The sequence below is a fragment of the Pan paniscus genome, chromosome 13, assembly GCF_029289425.2.
Source record: "Pan paniscus chromosome 13, NHGRI_mPanPan1-v2.0_pri, whole genome shotgun sequence".
In the NCBI taxonomy this organism is placed as follows: domain Eukaryota; kingdom Metazoa; phylum Chordata; class Mammalia; order Primates; family Hominidae; genus Pan; species Pan paniscus.
In genome coordinates, this window is record NC_073262.2 from 134,554,707 (window position 1) to 134,568,219 (window position 13,513).

General features: G+C 43.9%; 1 protein-coding gene across 4 annotated transcripts in view; it reads left to right on the forward strand.

The window, feature by feature from the left end:
- Positions 1 to 4,701: 4,701 nt before the first annotated feature.
- DIS3L2 (DIS3 like 3'-5' exoribonuclease 2) overlaps positions 4,702 to 13,513 on the forward strand; it is a 368,917-nt gene continuing 360,105 nt past the window's right edge. Inside the window, exon 1 of one of the 4 annotated variants that reach the window (XR_010109551.1) lies at positions 4,702 to 6,547. The gene's annotated coding sequence lies outside the window, so the exon portion shown is untranslated. Of the gene's footprint in view, positions 6,548 to 6,573; positions 7,578 to 13,513 lie in introns of those variants that run through there. The other 3 variants (XM_063595621.1, XM_003821873.5, XM_063595620.1) reach the window with 3 other exon arrangements.

Sequence of the window (13,513 nt, forward strand, 5' to 3'; positions counted from 1 at the left end):
GGCGTGAGCCACTGTGCCCGGCCATTTTTCATATCTGTTGTAACTCAAAACCATTTTTCTTTCTTATATAGAGATACAGAATTTTGGGAGTCATTTACTCATCCTCTCTCTTCTTAGCCAGGTCCTCTTGGTTTCATTTTGTTTTGTTTGGGTATTCTGAAAACTTTTCTCTCCAGTTAAATATTTTATTATTTTTCCTTCTTTTGTACACCAGCAAATTCAGCTTTAAATCCTGTTAAATATTTTAAAATATGATTGTTACATTTTATTACACCTATATATCCCTGCTTTCAGACTGGAATATGCATATTTGTGGAGATATCAGGCTATGCTACATATGACTATTATTTCTCCCTGCCTACATGCCCTTCATTGAAATTGCCACCTCCCTCCAGATAAGTATACATACATAACCTCCCAGCCCCTACGACCTGGGCAGTCATAATTCCGCTAAGTAAATCTGTTTCCTTGGCTCAACTGATTGGATCCAGTGGGCCCCTAATCCATATACTCCATGGATGGTCAATTTACAGTCCTGTTTTTTTGAGATGGAGTCTCGCTTCGTCACCCAGGCTGAAGTGCAGTGGCGCAATCTTGGCTCACCACAACCTCTGCCTCCAGGCTCAAGCGATCCTCCTACCTCAAGTGATCCTCCCACCTCAGCCTCTCAAGTAGCTGGGACTACAGGTGTGCACCACCACGCCCACTTAATTTTTGTATTTTTTTGGTAGTGACAGGGTTTCGCCATGTTGTCCAGGCTGGTCTCAAACTCCTGGGCTCAAGCAATTCACCCATCTTGGCCTCCCAAAGTGCTGGCATTATAGGAGTGAGCCACTGTGCCTGGCCACGTAGTCATTTTTCACTCCTAAGAGTGACCTCTTCTTATTAAATGACAATGTTAGTAAATATATATTCACAATGTGCTCAGGCACTGTTCTAAGTACTTTACATGCATTGACTCATTTAAATCTCATATCAACCTCATGAGGTGATATGACTATCATTATCTACATTTCACAGGCAAGGAAAACAGAGAGGCAGAGAGGTTGAGTAACTTGTCCAAGGTCACACACAGTGAGTAACTGGTTGAGTTGGATTTGAACCCAGCAGTTTGGCTCCCTCTGTCCTAAGTGCTATGCTGAATTGCTGCTGTATTGGATTTGCAACACAAGAAATCCCTTTTTGTTATACCAGCTTCATATGAGGCTGGTCTCTGGCAGGCAGTAAGGTACAGAAGAAAGTAAAATCTTGTACCTCCCTCTTCAGTGAATTCCCCAACAAAACAAAGGTACAAGCATTCTGGGTTTTGTGAATTGAATGCCATTCTTTTTTTCTCTTTTAAAGCGTAAAAATTATTAGATGCCACTTGTAGCTGGTGAGATGTGTCTGTGATTAAAAGAGAAATTTCAAAACCAGAAAAAAATATGCAAGATGGAAGATAGGAGAAAGAAAAGATAAAATAGGATGATGACAGAATATAAAAATTAAGACAGATTTAAAGCTAAAAACGTGGGAATAAAAATGTAGAAAGAATAGGGCAACACTGTAAATCAGGGAATTTTCTAAAATCCACTTTAATTTCTTATTTTTTTTTAGAGTCTTGCTCTGTCTCCCAGGCTGAAGTGCAATGGCACAATCTCAGCTCACTGCAATCTCTGCCTCCCGGGTTCAAGCATAAAATCCACTTTTAAAGTAGCGTTTATGAAATTAAAAAAGAAAATAGGAAAGCACTAGAAAACAAAACAAAAAAATTAAACCTAAAAAGTTAAGCATAATATGTTGATAACATCCCAATAAAATAAAATTAACAGGTAAAATATTTAAAAAGATGACATTTTAAATAGGAACCAGAAGGTAAAAGAGAAATTAAGCTAAGACCTCAGAGGCCAAAGAAAAAGAAATATTCTCATAGGATTTAGATTTTCAAAGTTAAGGCTGGGCGCGGTGGCTTATGCCTGTAGTCCCAGTACTTTGGGAGGCTGAGGCAGGCAGATCACGAGATTAAGAGATCCAGACTATCCTGGCCAACATGGTGAAACCCTGTCTCTACTAAAAATACAAAAATTAGCTGTGCATGGTGGTGCGCACTTGTAGTCCCAGCTACTTGGGAGGCTGAGGCAGGAGAATCGCTTGAACCCAGAAGTCAGAGGTTGCAGTGAGCTGAGATCACGCCACTGCACTCCAGCCTGGAGACAGAGCAAGACTCCGTATCAAAAAAAAAAAAAAAAAATTTTAAGAGAAAAAAGAATACTATATATAGAAAAAAGAAAATGTATTTTTTAAAAACATTAAGTTTAAATTGAGAGAAGAGCAAAAATAGACTTTAATCAGACCAAAATTGTATGTTGGAATTAGTGGTCTGGATGGGTGTAGTCGTTGCAGTTGAGGACGCCAAAAACAGTAGATATGGGAATGGTGAGACACCATTTCTATTCACCATGGCGCTCTCAGCCTTGGTGAAGGCCAGGCTCCTGGCACTTTAACATATCCCTCAACAGAACTGGGGCCTCGAAAAGGCCAGCAAATCCTGCTTCACTTTGGTTCTTGGAATGTGTTTGATTCTTAGTATTTCTTTACCCTTTTTAATAGTCCTTTCATTATCTTTTACTGCCTTTATGATAAAATTATCATGTGAAAGGCAACTAAAATATGTTGAATGAATGTATTCCATCTTATCTCCCTGGAGTTTTGGTGTTTGATTTGGTTATTACACTTTCACACACACACACCCCACCTTTATCACCTTGACTCATCTCTGAGGTTGCAACACTTGTTATTGACCCTGAGTTGCTTGGTTGTTTGCTTCTTTCACTGTCCTTGGTGGCAGTGGAATTGGGTGGGGAGGAGACAATCCTCAGAACCTGCTCAGGGACTGGATTGTTAGGGTGTGGGCGTGGTGATGAGGGAAAGTGGAGTCAGGGATGACTCCATGGTGTCTGCTTTTGTGACTGAGTAGATGTTAGTCCAGAAGGCTGGGTTAGGGGTGGTGGTTGCTAAGAATTCAGGTCAGGCTGGGACTGAGAGGTTCTGGGGCAACCACAGCTGTGTATAAGCCCTAAACTTCCAGAAAGGCTTGGACTTCATAACAGACTGTTATGGACTAAATGTCTGTGTTCTTTCAAAGTTCATGTGTTGAAACCCTAATCCCAGTGTGATGGTATTTGGAGGTGGGGGCTTTGGGAAGTACTTGGGTCATGAGAGTGGAGTTCTTACTAATGGGATTAGTGTTCTACTAAGAAGAGGCCTGTGAGAGGCCAGCTAGCTAGCCTTCTTCCTATCATGTCACAACAGGACAAGAAGGCCATCTATGAACCAGGAAATGGTTCGCCAGAGATGGAATCTGCTAGTGCCTTGATCTTGGACTTCACAGCTTTTAGAACCACGATAAACAAATTTCTGTTGTTCATAAGCCACTCAATCTATGGTATTGTGTTATAGCACTCCTAAAGGACCAAGATAGCCCACTTGACCCATATCTTGGTGTTTCTAAATTCTTCAGCCATACATTTTGAATTTATTGGTTTTCTGACACAGATAACCTGTCACATCTGTTATGGAGAGATCTGTTGTCTTTCAAAGAATATTACCTCTATCTCTTTTCAGGGAGCTTATTGTAATACTTGTTTCAACAGGAACATACTGAAGTAATGGAGTGAACGAACATATGCTAGTGGGATAAGCCTCTTGCCGCAAGTCTACTCCAGAGTGTGTTGTGATCTTCCTTTAGCCCACGTGAGGAAGCCAGGGCTCACATCACTTAAGAGGGCACAGTGCGCTGGGCGCTGTGGCTCACGCCTGTAACTCCAGCACTTTGGGAGGCCGAGGTGGGCGGATCACGAGGCCAAGAGATCGAGACCATCCTGGCCAACATGGTGAAACCCCGTTTCTACTAAAAATGCAAAAATTAGCTGGGTGTGGTGGGACATGCCTCGTGAGCCGAGATTGCACCACTCCACTCCAGCCTGGCGACAGAGTGAGACTTCATCCCCCGACCCCCACAAAAAAAAAAGAGGGCACAGTGATATGTCCACCCTAGCCCTGTAGCCTACACAAAGGCAGGCAGCACACTTTGACAAACGACCAATCAAAATGAGATTTGTCCGTTGAACTTAATAATGGTCTCAGCCCTACTTCCTCTGCTCTTGTCCTTGATTCTCTATTCCTACTTTTAATTATTTTTGGTTTCCTTGGCTTCACCTCCTATTTCTAGTCCTGAAATCTCAGGTTTTCTTTTTCTTTTTTTATTTTTTGAGACGGAGTCTTGCTCTGTCTCCCAGGCTGGAGTGCAGTAGCCCGATCTAGGCTCACTGCAACCTCCACCTCCCAGGTTCAAGCAGTTCTCCTGCCTCAGCCTCCCGAGTAGCTGAGGCTACAGGCACCCACCACCATGCCCGGCTAATTTTTTGTATTTTTAGTAGAGACAGGTTTTCACCATGTTGGCCAGGCTGGTCTCGAACTCCTGACCTCAAGTGATCAGCCCGCCTTGGCCTCCCAAAGTGCTGGGATTATAGTCATGAGCCACTGCATCCGGCCACAGATTTTATTTCAATCCTTTGTTCTCTTCCTCTTCTAGGTCTTCCCCTTCCTGTCCCCACTGGCCCCTCTCCTATCCACTGAATCCCTGGACGCCTGACACCCTCTGCCTCCTGTCCTTGCTGGGCTTCCTCTACCCTCTACATTTCAAAGACAAGTTTTGCTGAAATCACAGTTTTCCTGAGGGTTCTAGAAAGGTCTGTGTGAACATTAAAAAACAAAGGTTCCTTGGGTTCATTTAGTCTTTAAGCAAACATTGATTGAGGCCTATGTGTGTGGCAGGTACTGCAGATGCAAAGTTTTCCACCTTCATGGAGCTCATAGTTATTAAGGGGAACCCTGAATTTGTTTAGACTACTGCAATGCACTGGCCGGGTGCGGTGACTCACACCTGTAATCCCAGCACTTTGGGACAAGATGGGCGGAAGATTGAGACCATCCTGGCTAACACGGTGAAACCCCGTCTCTACTAAAAATACAAAAATTAGCCGAGAGTAGTGGCACGCGCCTGTAGTCCCAGCTACTCGGGAGGCTGAGGCAGGAGAACTGCTTGAACCCAGGAGGCGGAGGTTGCAGTGAGCCGAGATCGCTCCATTGCACTCCAGCCTGGGCGACAGAGCGATAGTCCGTCTCAAAAAAAAAAAAAAAAAAAAAAAAAAAGAGAGAGAGAGAAAGAAATATAGGCACAATTTAATGCATCTCTTTTCCTTTTTCAATATGGAGCATACGGTGGTGGACTCCATACAGACTCAAGCATCTGTCCACATTGTATTCCCGAAGTTTGATCCCTACCCTGCCCTGCCCTCCCGTCTTTCCTTCCCTCTCTCTTTTTTCTTTTCTGGAGCGCAATGGTGCGATCTCGGCTCACTGCAACCTCCGCCTCCCGGGTTCAAGCGATTCACCAGCCTCAGCCTCCTAAGTAGCTGGGATTACAGGCATGTGCCACCACGTCTGGCTAATTTTTTATTTTTAATAGGGACGGGGTTTCTCCATGTTGGTCAGGCTGGTCTCGAACTCCCGACCTCAGGTGATCCGCCCGCCTCGGCCTCCCAAAGGGAAGTTTGATTTTTCTATGGTCACCAATGGACACTTGATCTCCATAGCTTGAGAATGGCGGCCATCCCCTTACTGGCATTCTTTCCTCTTGTGCTCTCCCGAACGTTCTGGCTGCTCTTTGGATTTCCTTTTCCTTTGCTCACATCTACAATATTGGTGTTTCCTAGGTCCCGTACTTAACGATTGTTTCCTCTCAACACGCTTCCCTGGGCGGGCTGAACTGTCGGGGGCTTTCTCAGCTGCGCTTCCTCTCTCACCTGAAACCCTCTTCCAACCCTTTCTACTAGGTCGACGTCTCCAACATCAGCTGCTCCCCACCCGTGTCTGGGTGGGCCTCTTGGGCAGGCTCCCCTAGTCTCCTTTCCTTCGATCATCCCCACGTGCGGGACGTCATCTGCTTGCTCTGCCATCAGCCTCACATCCTGAGGGCAGGGACCATGCGGGGGTTGTCCATCTCTGTATCCCCAGTGCCAGCACTGCACCTCGCCCCAAGCAGTTGTCCAACAAATGAGCAGTGAGTAAATGAAACAATGAGCAAAGCCTTGTAACAGGAAAGGGGCCGGCGGCGTCTGCCGTGCAAGACCTGGCCCAGTGGAGCAGAGCCTGGAGGTTCAGGAGCCGGGTCTGGAAGGCTCCTGCCGGTGGAAGAGGGGCCCGGAGCCAGCCGGCGCCTGGCACAAGGCGTCTCAGAGGCCGCCCACTGGGAGCCAACCGTTGCAGCCAGTTGTCCCCGCGAGCGAGGCCGGAGAAGGCGCGGCGGCCCCTGGCCTGGCCATTTCACCCTTGTCGCAGCTGAACCGCCGACTACGAGCTCCTGCACCGCGCACACACCCCGCGCGCTTCGCTCTCGGCCTCGCCCGGCCACCGTCGCTCTCTAGAACGCCGCGCCCGTGACCCGGAAGAGCATTCTCCTTAGCAACTGCGGGACTGCGGCGGCGCCGGCCTCCGGGGAGAAACGGTGAGGCCCTAACTCGCCTGCCCCCTGCACCTCCTAGTGCTGCACGACCCCCCTCGGGACCGACCCGGGGTCTGGCCTCTGGGGGGCTCCGCGGCGCTTCGCCCGGCACCTGTGGTGGCGGCCCGGGACGAGCGTCTTCCGCCTCTGGCGTTGCTCCCCGGCCCACGCGTCTTCCCTGTCCCGCATCTCCCTCAATGTCCCCAGCTCCCCACTCTCCGCTCCTGACCGACCCGGCCTCCCAGGCCGCGCTTATGGCGCCGGGGCCCTTGTAGCCTAGGATGGCGTGAGGGGAACGAGACCAGAATTAGAGCCTGTTGCTGTAGAGAGGACGCCTCCCGTTGCTCGGGTCACCTGTGGACGCGTTCTCTAGGGTCTTGATCGAGATGTTCAGGACTGGCAGGGATGGGGAGCCTCGGGAATCTTGAAGGGCAGCCGCTTAATTATAACATGTTCTTGACGTTTGCGCTTTCCGCAGTGATACACTTTATCTGCTTTATTGATCATAGTCTTTTTTTTTTTTAAGTAAACTTTTAGATATAGGGGATACGCATGCAGGTTAGTCACATGGGTATATTGCACCCAGGTATTGAGCATAGAACCCAGTAGGTAGTTTTTCAACCCACATCCCCCATCTCTCCCCTCCTTCCAGTAGTCTACAGTGTCTACCGTTACCTTTTTTTTTTTTTTTTTTTTTTTTTGAGACGGAGTCTCATTCTGTCGCCCAGGCTGGAGTGCAGTGGCGCGATTCGGCTCACTGCAAGCTCCGCCTCCTGGGTTCACGCCATTCTCCTGCCTCAGCCTCCCGAGTAGCTGGGACTACAGGCGCCCGCTACCACGCCCGGCTAATTTTTTTGTATTTTTAGTAGAGACGGGGTTTCACCATGTTAGCCAGGATGGTCTCGATCTCTTCACCTCGTGATCCGCCCGCCTTGGCCTCCCAAAGTGCTAGGATTACAGGCGTGAGCCACCGCACCCGGCCGACTGTTCCCATGTTTATGTCCATGTGCGCTCAATGTTTCTACTCCCACTTGTAAGTGTGCTCAATGTTTAGCTCCCACTTATAAGTGAGAACGTGTGGTGTTTAGTTTTCTGTTCTTGTGCTAATTCGTTTCGGATTATGGCCTCCAGCTCCATCTGTGCTGCTGTAAAGGACATGATATCTTCCTTTTTTTGTGGCTGCATAGTATTCCATCATGTACATCCACATTTTTTTTTTCCAGTCCACCATTGATGGTCACCTAGGTTGATTCCGTGTGTTTGCTGTTGTGAATAGCTCAGCCGTGAACATACAACTGCATATGTCTTTTTGGTATAATGGTCTGTTTTCCTTTGGTTATATACCCAACAATGGGATTGCTGGATGAAATCGTGGCTCTTTAAGTTCTTTGAGAAATCTCCAAACTGCTTTCCACAGTGGCTGAACTAATTTACATTCCCACCAACAGTGTTTAAATGTTCCCTTTCCAAGGGAGCCTAATGAAGATCTGTTGTTTTTTGACTTTTTGATAATAGCCATTCTGACTGGTGTGAGATGGTATTTCATTGTGGTTTTGATTGGCATTTCTCTGATAATTAGTCATGATCATGTTTTCCATATATTTGTTGGCTGCTTGTATGTCGTGGTCTTTTCTTTTTGTATTTCTTCTGAGAAGTGTTCATGTCCTTTGGCCATTTTTAAAAATGGGCTTATTTGTTTTTTGCTTGTTGATTTAAGTTCCATAGGGATTCTGGATATTGGACCTTTGTCAGATGCATAGTTTGTGAATATTCTCGCCCATTTTGTAGGTTGTCTGTTTAATCTGTTGATAATTTCTTTTGCTGTGCAGAAGCTCTAGTTTAATTAGTTCCAACTTGTCAATTTTTGTTTTTGCTGCAGTTGCTTATGGGGACTTAGCCAAAAATTTGCCAAGGTCACTGTCAAGAAGTGTATTTCCTGGGTTTTCTTCTAGGATTTTTATAGCTCGAGGTCTTTTATTTTATTTTGAGACAGGGTCTCACTGTCACCCAGGCTGGAGTGCAGTGGCGTGACTGCAGCTCACTGCAGCCTCAATTTCCCAGGCTCAAGTGATCCTCCCACCTCAGCCTCCCGAGTAGCTGAGACTACAGGTGCGCACTACCACGTTCAGCTAATTTTTGTATTTTTTATGGAGATGTGGTTTTTACCATGTTGTCAGGCTGGTCTCTGACTCCTAGGCTCAAAAGATCTGCCTGCCTCAGTTGCCCAAAGTGCTGGAATTACAGGCATGAGCTACTGTGCCTGACTGAGGTCTTTGCATTTAAATCTTTAACCCATTATGTATATCATGAAATATATACAGTTTTATATCTTCTGCATATGGCTAGTTAGTTATCCCAGCACCATTTATTGAATAGGGAGTCCCTTCTCCATTTGTTTTTTGTCAGTTTGTTGAAGATCATATGGTTGTAGGTGTGTGGCTTTATTTCTGAGTTTTCTGTTCTGTTCCATTGTTCTATAGATGTGAGACTCATTTAATTGTACATCTTGAACTGATCCTTTTCTGGGGAATTTGCTTCCCAGTTGTGAGTGAGGTGTGGTTAGTATATTCTGTAGCTTAGATTTTTGTGTCTTACAAGTTTTCTGCAGAAGGAAATCTTCCCGGGACTGACTAGGTTTGGGGTTTGAGAAATATTTCAAGTGAAATTTGCTACATTGAAGAAAGTAGGAGCAGGTGTTGTTAATAGCATGGACTTACACTTCAGAAGACACTATGGCACTGGAAAACCTCCCCTGATTTGAGTTTGAATGAGCTGTACTAAGAAAACTGTAAGCCTTATTTGAACATGGTTGGATAACAACTTTATTTTTAATCTGATGATGATGGAGCTAAAACTGAGGCGTGTGAACCGTTTTTGGAAATGACATTATTTGGGAATAAAATGTGGGAGTTTCTATATCAAAATTCATTTAAAACTATAATTTCATTCCAATTTAATAACTATTTATTAAGCATCTACAGCATTATACACTTTAAAGGATATAAAAGAAATAAAAGTGCACACATGAAATTATTAGGAAAGCAATAAAATGGACATTTGTTTAAATGCAAAATATGTGGTACAGATATTAAGTGCTGTAGTAGGTCAGAGGGTGGAGAAATCATTTCTGGATTAAATGGGACTTGATTTGTCTCTAAAGTACAGATATAATTTGTATTTGTATTGGAGAGGACAGGAAGTCCTAATTCCTTTCCTTATATTCTTAAGAGTTTGGGAAATAGTTCCATGTGGCATTTCGAAGTTCTTATTTAATGCTTTCAGGTCACTTGATTTGTGATCTTTTTCTTTCAAATAGTCTTAGTACAAATCTATATGACATTTTTCCTGTTTGAGATCTAAAATAGTGAAGTTACTAGCTGAGGGCTTTGCCACTTAGAGTTTCTTTGCTTCTGCATTTGGTGTTAGGTTTATATGAAACACCACAGTTTAAGTAGTTACTGTTTCATTCATGCTCAAGAGTCTTGTGAAATGTTGCTCTTTTTTATTTGACTGGTATTTCCGAAGTGCTTCCTATGTAGCAGCGGTGGTATCAGGAATTACCAAAAACAACTGTTACTTAGCAACCAGTAGGTATGCTTTATATAAGGAGAGTGTGTGTGTTTAGCCTATCAGCCTTTGATGCTCAGCATTTGCCTTGAGACACTGAAGGCCAGAGCAATTTATGTAGACATCTGAATTGACTTTTTTTTTTTTTTTTAGTTTAATGTTTAATAAGGGGACTCAGTTGCTTTGGGCATCCACCAAAGATACATTTGTGAAGATGATCAAACTTTTAAGTCCTCTTAAAAGATGTTTTGTTGCTTTCTTATAGACTTAGTGTTCATTTATTCACTTAATCATCAAATATAATATTTGAGTGCTTACTTGGTACTAGGCACTATGCTTGTCCTTGGAGATGGGGGAGAGTGAATGCACATATGATCTCTGTCCTCAGCAGATGATACTCAAATAATCACACAAATGCAAAACTATGGCTGTGACAAGTGTTTTAGAGAAATCACTGAAATGACATTTTAACTGATGTCTACAAGATGCACAGGAAGAGAACAGTGCTCTAATCAAAGCAGACCCTCTGATGCCACGTCCATGTTGCCCTGGCTGGAGTGCAGTGGTGAGATCACGGCTTACTGTGGCCTCAACCTTCTGGGCTCAGGCGATCCTCCTGCTTCAACCTCCCAAAGTTCTGGGATTATAGATGTAAGCCACCATGCCCAGCCTGTCCTTTTATTTTATCCTTCAAAAAGTTTTTGTTTTACAGAAGGAGTTTCATGAAACGAAATGCTATTGAGCATGAGTAAAAGTAAAACTGGGCCTGGAATGAGTGGATAGATCCCTCTGAGGTCTGGCCATCGATACCATTTTTGGTGATGTCAGGGAGTGGAGACTTGACCAGAATTCTTCTTCTTTTTTTTTTTTGAGACGGAGACTTACTCTGTTGCCCAGGCTGGAGTGCAGTGGCACGATCTCAGCTTACTGCAACCTCCGCCTTGTGGGCTGAAGTGATTCTCCAGCCTCAGCCTCGTGAGTAGCTGGGACTACAAGCTTACGCCACCACGCCTGGCCAATTTTTTGTATTTTAAGTAGAGACGGGGTTTCACCATGTTGGCCAGGCTGGTCTCAAACTCCTGACCTCAAGCAATCCACCCGCCTTGCCCTCCCAAAGTGCTGGGATTACAGACGTGAGCCACTGCCTGGCCTTTTTGAGACAGAATCTCACTCTGCTGCCCAGGCTGGAGTGCAGTAGTGTGATCATAGCTCACTGTAACCTTGAACTCCCAGGCTCGACTGATCTTCCCACCTGAGCCTCTTGAGTAGCTGGGTCTACAGGCATGAGCCACCATGCCCAGCTAGTTAAAAAACTTTTTTTTTTTTGTGGAGACAGGGTCTTGCTATGTTGCTCAGGCTTGTCTGAAACTCTTGGCCTCAAGTGATCCTCCTGCCTCAGCCTCTCAAATATTGGAGTTACAGGCATGAATCACTGTGCCCATCCCAGAAATCTTGTTGTCTTTATTAAACTGAGAGTGGTGGTAGAATGGCAGAAGATGCTCCTTTTTGTCATGTAACATGAAGTAGAAGGATTTGAAGGGTTTTTCGTATAGAAGGTATTTTATTTGGAACCATAGCAAGAACTTGGTGCCTTAGAGTAGTTATTACGTGACCAGTTATGTTGAGGCAAGACTTGATGAAGTTTAGTCAACTGTTAGTCCACCTACTTTTGATTTCTTTCTTGCCCTAATAACAGGCTGCCTCTGGGATGTACTAATGATGACAGATGAGACACTGGTCACACTGGTAGGAAGGGACTTCATGTGGTGCAAAGTACCTTGAAATTATCTCTGATGAAATCATGAGGGGAGAAGGGCTGATGAAGTACCCTGCCCTCAGTAAAGTATTGGTGGAGTGTCTGGTAGACACTGAGAGGTTGTGTGACCCAAACTGGATGAGGCAGGAAGTTATATAATGCTAATTGAAGAATTCTGCATTATAAGTTCCTTTTTGGTCCTCCTCTAATGAAATTGGATTGTTTCTATTTCCCATTAGGCTTTGATGAGGAAAAGTTTGTGGTGATTATCTAGATGCTGAGGGATTCAGAGAGAAGCCCCAAACGTTTCTGTTTAACTTCATTTTTTTAGAGACCAGCTTTCCACATGGGAAATAGTTGCCTCTTTCTCTGATGTCTGCCACTGTTAGCTTTAATCACTTTTAAAAGGTTGAATGCAAAACTCTAGCAACAGTTATACCAAGAAGGAGCTATTATTATTTTTGTTTAATCCTTTTACTTACGGCACAGTATTAAACAAGGTCAGAAATTTACATGTTTATTTTTAATTTTAGTTAAGTTTTGTAAATGAAAAATTGTTCTGAGATTTTTTTGTTGAAATAATGCATTTATTTTCTTTATGTTTCACTGAATTTTTGCCAGTTCAAATCAGTCTTTTATAATAGTTTGCAAGTAAGGATGCCGTATAAGTTTTATGACTGAAATATGTCTTATTAACAAAAAACAATTTTTAATAAATGAATTAGGGCCCAATTTGTGTTGTGTAGGATTATTATTGGTTAAGACCATATTTTTAAGGCTGATTTATTGAGGTATAGTTGACAGGTTATAAACTCTAAAGTGTACAGTTTGTTAAGTTTTGACATATGTGTGTACTTGTAAGACTATCATCACAAACAGGACATTGATCATATCTATTATGCCCAAAGCTGTTTTCATACCCCTGGCTCCCTGATCCCTATCCCAGATAACTGATTTTTTTTTTTTTTTTTTTTTTTGAGACAGAGTCTTGCTCTGTCACCCAGGCTGGAGTGCAGTGGCATGATCTTGGCTCACTGCAAGCTTCGCCTCCCAGGTTCATACCATTCTCCTGCCTCAGTCTCCCCAGTAGCTGGGACTACAGGCACCTGCCACCATGCCCAGCTAATTTTTGTATTTTTAGTAGAGACGGGGTTTCATTGTGTTAGCTAGGCTGGTCTTGATCTCCTGACCTCGTGATCCGCCCGCCTCGGTCTCCCAAGTGCTGGGATTACAGGCGTGAGCCACTGCGCCTGGCCTAACTGATGTTTTTATCACTGTACATTAACTTTCATTTCCTAGAATTTCCTCTTATTTTATATAAATGGAACCACACAATATGTAGTTATCCTTCTTTCACTCAGCATAATTGAGAGTCATCCCTGTTGTTAAGTGTATTAGTAGCTGATTCCTCTTTATTGCCGAGTAATATTGCATTGTATGGATGTACCTCAGTTTATTAATACATTTACCTACCAATGGACATGTTGGTTGTTTCCAGTTTTAGTTATTAACAAATAAGGCTTCTATAAAAATTTGTTTACAAGGCTTTGTATGGACATATGTTTTTATTCCTCTTGGTTAAATACCTAGGAGTAGAATGCCTGGATCATATAATAGGTATATGCTTAACCTTTAAGAAAACTGTC